Genomic DNA, 7976 nt, shown 5'->3' on the forward strand with positions numbered 1-7976 from the left:
AGAGTTGTGTCCCACACCTAAACTAGTTGTCATGCAATTTTAGATTCGGTTCTCAGCCCTCAAAGACAAATAACGAAGTTTAGATTCGAAGGAGGTTCACGGTTTTAGGTCCTAAACATGCAAAACCTAAATAAAACCCGGAAAACGCAAAACTAAACTAGACACGACGCAACAAAAATTTAAAAATTATACAATTTTTGTAAGTTTGTCTACCCCTCCTCCTCACACTAAAAATATGCAATAAGTTCCAACATTGCATCACAAACCATAGAGTACAAGTGCAAAAAGTTAGGGTGGAGAAGACAAATTACTGATTTTAGCGCAATCGCCAAAAGCTTGACGATTTGCGGTGGCAATTTTTTTTTTTTTTTTTTTTTTAAATTTTATTTTAAACCTGAAAACTTTAAAATAAAAAATAAAAATAAAATAAAATAAAAGAAAATAAAAGAAAACTAAACAAATAAAAAAAATATTTATTTATTTATTTATTTATTATATCTTTTTTTAAACGAACACTTTAAAAAAAAAACGTAAAAGAAAACTAAAAAGACTAAACTAAAAGATCAATGTATAATCTAAATAAAACAAACCTGAAAAGTTTTATTAAAACTTGGGTTGCCTCCCAAGAAGCGCTACGTTATAGTCGGTGAGCTCGACATAGAATTCCCGCCTAGGTGTATGCTTCTACTCGCGTTAGGAATTCAAATTCCTGAATAAATAATCCGTACCTGCAAAACGGATTATCAGTTTCAAAGAATTTTAATAAAAACAACGGATAAAATTTAAATAAGTTATGAAAAAATTTAGTTTGCTCCCTTTTTGATTCTCTTGGTAAATCAAAGAGAATGGAAATTTCTGGACTTGGAGCAAAACCGAACTCTTCTATTTTTGGATTCTTCTCTAGAGGCTCAATTTCAACTGATTCCTCAATTAATATTGAAACTTTCGGTTTCTCATAATTAGGGATCAGTTCTTCATTGTTAATGGGAAAAGATATTACCTTATCAACCTGACCTACCAAATTGGGTTCTTTAATTGATTCGTCCGCGGTTGAATCAACTAGGATCCCTTTTTGTATGCATAAATTTTTAATTGAGGCATACAAATCGTCAGTTTAATCTTCGTGAGTAGATAGAAAGTTAAGCAAATGCGTAATAGACTCCTTATTTCCATTGTTTTTAGCCATTTTCTCAAAAAAGAAGAATCATTAGAAATAACAATAAAAATTAGAAACAAATATTCACAAAAAGAAAAGTATAAAGGATTATATATAAACAAGTATAAACGATTATAAACAAATGATATTCACAATGAATGCCTAAACTAACAAATCGACCTTTGGTTCGATATTGCAGAAGAAATAAATCCCCGGCAACAGCGCCAAAAACTTGATGCGTCCCCACCTAGGTTAGAGATGGGAACTCACTAAGGGATAAGTGTACCCCGTCGTTATCAAGTAATAAATTTCTGGTTTAAGTCCAGGTTATCGTCCACAGGATTTATTTCTGCAAGTACCGAGCTACTCGATCTCGGATGTTATCTAGGCTTAGGGGGTTTTGAGTTTGTTTGATTAAATTAGTCTACTCCTAGGTTGAATTACGCTACTCCTAGCTAAGTTATCCAATTCTAACTAAGTTATTCTACGCCTAATTAAGTTACTCTACCCCTAAATAAGTTAAACTACTCCTAAGTGATCTTTTACCAAAGCAATTAACCGAAGGAACATGAAGGGATATGATGATAATGAAAATAGAATGTTTAAATAATTGAATTGAAACCTAAGTCACTTGTGTCCAAGGCGATTAACCCGACCTATCCTCCTAAAGTCCCTAGTTCGTGATTCCGTTGTAAGGCCGAAACTAGCTCTAAGGCTCAGTAATTTGGGCTTAATCTTCTATAGGGTCGTCAATCCTATAGGCACTGACTAGGTCAGATTCAGCTCACAATATGTGCCAACCTAATTTTGGGATTATCGAATGAGTTAAACCAATCAGACAAAGCGTAAGACAAAGATTAAAACATCAAAACAATTGAATAAACAAGAACTATAATATATATCAAAGATGGAAACATTGTCACGAAGTTACAATAAACCTAAAATTCATAGCATGTATCAGAGGCTAGACAGAATGTAAAAGAAGAAAAATCCCTTTCAGGGAACCTGTCTACCAATGCAGGCGTCTTTCTAGGATTTAAGGATGAAGCTTGAGCAATCCTCGGTGAATGGAGCTTCGGAGGTGTCTTCAATGGAGGTTTGAAGGATATGGAGGAGGTGGAGAGGATTTCTCAAGGTGAAAAGCTAAGAAAATTACAAAGGAAAAAGATATCTAATTTACAATGGAAAAATCCTATTTATAGATGCGTCTCGGGCCTCGTTTTGACCTATTTTCGTGTCCTTGTTGGTGTAGGAACACGTGGGGCCGAACATGGCTTCGTGGGGGCGGAATTGGTCTTTTTGACCAATTCCCGCAGGGCTGCTCGCCGAGCAGGGAAGGCTGCTCGGCGAGCAGGGCTGCTCGCGCCGAGCAGCCCCTTGCTCGCCGAGCAGACGCCTGGTGGCCTGCTCGGCGAGCAGGCCTCCAGGGGCCTGCTCGGTGAGTAGAAATGGCCCGTGGGGCCCTGCTCGCCGAGCGTTTTCGCCCAAAGCGTGCTCGATTCATGTCGAGTGACTTCTATGCCCTTTTTCGTCCGAACTTACACCTGCACACGCATAAAAACTCCAGAAAACATTAGTCCAAAAGCCAAATTGATCCGTCAATCGCCTATTTTGAGCAAACGCTTCGTTTGGTGCGACTTTTGACGGACCAATTAGCTTCAAAAGATAACGGAATTCTACTATGCATGCTATTTCGGCCGTATTTGCCTAAATTGATCATAAAACGAGCCTAAACGACGAAAAGTAAATAGAACGTTTCCAATTCCTAACTAACTCACACAAACGCATTTAAATGCGAGAATTGCTCGCTTATTAACCAAATAACTCTAAAACCCATCCTAAAACCGTACCCAAAGATAGGGGTTTTTGACCCCTATCAATGCTCAAGACATATGACTGGTGATTAAACTCAGTTCATCACACTTATGCATAAACGAGGTGGAAATGTAAGTTTTGGAGACAACAAAAAGGGTAAGATAGGAGGGTCAGGTACTGTTAGTGGTAATCCTACTATTGAGTCAGTCTCCCTAGTCAGAGGACTTGAATATAACCTACTGAGCGTAGCTCAGCTGTGTGACAGCGGGTGAAAGGTTATATTTGATGCCACTGAGTGTAAAATACTCGAGGGCAAAACAAATGAGTTAATCCTAACTGCACCTCGTGTTGACAATGTTTTCATGCTGAACTTAGAAAAGAAGTTTTCAAAGAATATATGCTTGGTGTCAAAGGAAGACAATTCCTGGCTATGGCATAGGAGACTTGGTCATATAAGCATGGACCTCCTTGCCAAATTAGCAAGAAATCAATTAGTTGAGGGATTGCCCAAACTCAAGTTTGAGAAGAATCAGTTATGCAATGCTTGTCAGCAAGGAAAACAAACTAAGAAATCTTTTCAAAGTAAAAATGTAGTCTCAACCAAGCGTCCATTAGAGTTACTACACTTGGATCTTTTCGGACCAGTCCAGCCGCTGAGCTTGGGTGGTAAGAAATTTTCTTTGGTCATTATAGATGACTTTTCTCGGTACACTTGGGTCATCCTGTTGAGTAGCAAGGATGAAGCTTTTGAGATGTTCTCAACATTGTTTAGAAAACTTGAAAATGATAAAGACCTAAAATTAGCTCACATCCGAAGTGATAATGGTGGAGAATTCAAAAATCAACAATTTGGTGAATTCTGTGAAGCCAGCGGCATTGACCATAATTTTTCTGCTCCTAGAACTCCTCAACAGAATGGGGTAGTTGAGAGGAAGAATAGAACCTTGGTTGAAATAGCTAGGACAATGCTGAGTGAGAATAGGCTTCCAAAGTATTTTAGGGGTGAAGCTATCAACACAGCTTGTTATATACTCAATAGGGCCTTAATGAGACCTATACTTAAGAAAACACCCTATGAACTTTGGAAAGGATGAAAACCCAACATTGGATATTTTCGTGCCTTTGGTTGCAAATTTTTTATTCTAAATACTAAAGACAACCTTGCTAAGTTTGATTCAAAAGCTGACGAAGCTATCTTCTTAGGCTACTCAACAAACAGCAAAGCATATAGGGTGTTCAATAAACGAACTCAGGTCTTAGAAGAGTCTGTACATGTTGAGTTCGAAGAAACTGACCCTACAGGGAAGGTAAATCAATCAACTGAGGATGACCAATGCTCAGCATCTGCTGACCAAAATGGAGCCGCTGAGTCACTACCTCAAGGGTTGACCAAAGGTAAAAACGAACCTCAAATCATTTTTGCTGACCAACTCAAATCTGCAGAGATTGTTGAAACACCTACCCCTGGAGACACTAAATTGCCAAAAGAGATCAAGGTTCCAAGAGGACATTCTGAAAGTAGCATTCTTGATGCCGCTGAGAACACCCTGATTACCAGAAATCAACTCAGAAGATATCTCAGCAACGTAGCTTTCGTGTTAGTTCTTGAACCAAGAAACTTCTCAGAAGCTGAAAATGATGAATTTTGGATAAATGTAATGCAGGAGGAGCTTGATCAATTCAAAAGAAATGAAGTATAGGATTTAGTTCCCAATCCAAGAAGTCAGAAGGTCATAGGAACAAGATGGGTATTTCGAAATAAGCTAGATGAACAAGGAAATGTAGTCAGGAACAAAGCCAGACTTGTAGCTCAAGGTTATAGTCAGCAGGAAGGTATTGACTATGGTGAGACCTTTGCTCCTGTGGCTAGACTAGAAGCTATAAGAATATTGTGTGCATATGCTAGCTTTATGAATTTTAAATTATTTCAAATGGATGTTAAAAGTGCCTTTCTTAATGGAGTTATAAATGAAGAGGTTTATGTTAGTCAGCCTCCAGGGTTTGAGGATCCCATGTTTCCAACCCATGTTTATAAACTACAAAAGGCTTTGTATGGCCTGAAGCAAGTACCATGTGCTTGGTATGAAAGGCTGACCAGTTTTCTGCTGACCAGGAACTATGTCAGAGGAAAAGCTGACACAACCTTATTCATTAAGAGGAAGGGTAAAGATACCCTGCTGGCACAAATATATGTTGATGATATTATTTTTGGTGCTACTAATGAGTCTATGTGCAAGGAATTTAGTAAGCAGATGCAAACTGAGTTTGAGATGTCAATGATGGGAGAACTCAACTTCTTCCTTGGACTCCAAATCAAACAAGGCAAGAATGGAATCTTCATCAGCCAGACTAAGTATGCCAAGGAGATATTGAAGAAATTTCAAATGGAAAATTCTGTAAAAAGAATCCTTAGATATTTGATTTTGATTTGACAAAATTATTTAAGTAAATCTCCATGATAAAAATATTCCAACACAATTAAGTTTGAATTGTTTTGATTTAATCGTGCTAATAAGTTTGTTCAATGTTGAGTAAGTTGATTAATAAGAACAACAATTAAGTATCTATAAGAGAAAGTCAAGACAAAGTCAGCAGATGCAGACCACACAGCCAGAGCTGAGTAAAATACAACTCAGCTTGGAGAAATAAAATGTCTTCTTTAGAAAAGCTTGAAGGCGAAGCAGCTATATCAAACTGAGTGGTCGTCAGGTCAGCTTCAATAATGATCAGCGTTGAAAACAAAACCTGTCGTATTCTGAGTAAAATTCAGACGATAAAAAAATCTGTCGGAAGGACCTTTTCAAGAAGCATGGACTATCTGACGCACACAACAAGACAAAGCTGGAGTTTGACGAAGACAGAAGATAGGATTGGCCTGTAGCACTGAGTGCTGACCAAGTGATGACGAAAGAAGAACGTTTCCCCACAACGGCTATGTCGGGATTCAAATCATTGGTGCCTCAGACTTCACTATAAAAAGGCCACTCCAACACTTCATTCAACACAGATCTTCATCAAGTCTATTCATTGATAAAGTACAAATTAGAAGCTCTATCCTGAAAAGAAAAAGCAAGCTCTTACACCAAACTCCTATTTTTGTGTAAAAGTCTAGTGTAATTTTATTCATCTAAAGTGTTCTTCACTCAGTGAGAACAAATTCGGTATCATTTGTAAAAGGTTAGAAAAGAGAGGCTGAGTACTCGGTTATAGTACTTAGTGGTAGCACTACAAGAATTCAAGCTTGTTGCGACAATTTAATTTGTCAAAATAAGTTATATTTTTGTCATAAGAAACTTCTTGTTACAAAGTGTGTTGTCACCATCCTAGTCACAATAAGCCCGTCTTAATAAGTTTTTAGTGACAAAATTGTATTACCTCATAATTAGTTTTTAATTATTGTTACAACTATAATTTGTCATTAATCTAGCTATTATGACAAAATTTAAATAACCGTGAAATATGATTTATTGTGACTACATAATATAGTAAGAAAAATGTTACATACACACCCCCATACGCAAATGCTCATTGGGCTTGCAGCTTGTACAACACAGGTCCAACCCGCTAAATCGTAAATCTTATATTAATCTCTGACACACCTCCACATGCAAATGCCCATTAGGCTTACAGCGTGTACAACACATGCCCAACCCGCCATGTGTTTTTAATTCTACAAATTTATGAGGTTGCCAGGACTCGAACCCTCGACCGTTTGGTCCAAGCAACTCTAATACCATGTCATGGAACCGTTTGAACTAAAAGCTCAAGATGATTAAGGCTTAATCGTATATCTTATATTAATCTCTGACACATTCTAATCCCCAAATAAATATGAAAATTTGTAAATTGATTTCCGAAATAATAGATTAGTCTAATTTGATAAATATTACTGTCATAATTTGGTTTTGTTTTTTCATTTTTTTACTAATTGTAATTTTATCATAATAAGTACATTAATTGCGAAAACAGTTATTTTATCGTATGAATGTTTCGTTACATCTTTATATATTTATGACAAAAATAACGTGGCAATTTGTTTTTATCATAATACGTATTAAGTTCTACTTTCTTGTGATAAATATTTCGACAAAATATTTTTTTCTCACGATTTCTTTTGGTTTTTTTACTTTTTCTTACTAATTATTATTTGATCACAATAAATACATTAGTTGTGATAAAAAATTATTTTTACGTATGAATTTTTGTCACAACCTTATGTATTTATGACAAAAATGTGTGACAATTTTTTTTTTTTTGTCATAATATCGATTGACTGGTGCTTTATTGTGATAAATATTTGGACGAAACATTATTTTGTCATAATTTTGTTTGGAATTTTCACTTTTTTTACTAATTATTTTTTTGTCACAATAAGTACATTAATTGTGACAAAATTTATTTTGTCAGATGAATTTTCGTCACAATATTAGATATTTGTTGTAGTGTAGAGAGAGACTGAGTACTCGGTTATAGTACTCAGTGGTAGAGATAGGATTGAGTAGACGAATAGAGGACGATACTCTTGCATACTCAATTGCTATTGTAAACGGTTTGTGCTCTACCTTTAAAGAGCTCAGTAGAGGATTCAAAAAGCTCGGAAGGATTTCCGGGGACTGGACGTAGGCGGAGGGGCTGAACCAGGATAAGTCTGCTAAGTAACTTCTAACCCTTTATCTCTTGATATATATATATATATATATATATATATATATATATATATATATATATATATATATATATATATATGTATTGCTTGCTAAATATTACTCAGTAATACAATTTGTATACGCTGAGCTGAGCAGTCTGAGTGCTGAGTTAGAAACTGACTTAGGTGTTACTTCCTAACTCATTATTGAAACAGCTCTAGTCAACCGTTGTCTAAAGCTGTCTCACCCCATACTCAGCGGTGCTGACCTAAAAACTGTTTTGAAATCTTAAACTCCAAAATAAGTCAGCATTAAGTATTAAAAAGTTAAAATAGTTCCTAACCCCCCTGGAACTAATT

The sequence above is a fragment of the Euphorbia lathyris genome, chromosome 3 (assembly GCF_963576675.1).
Source record: "Euphorbia lathyris chromosome 3, ddEupLath1.1, whole genome shotgun sequence".
Taxonomy (NCBI): Eukaryota; Viridiplantae; Streptophyta; class Magnoliopsida; order Malpighiales; family Euphorbiaceae; genus Euphorbia; species Euphorbia lathyris.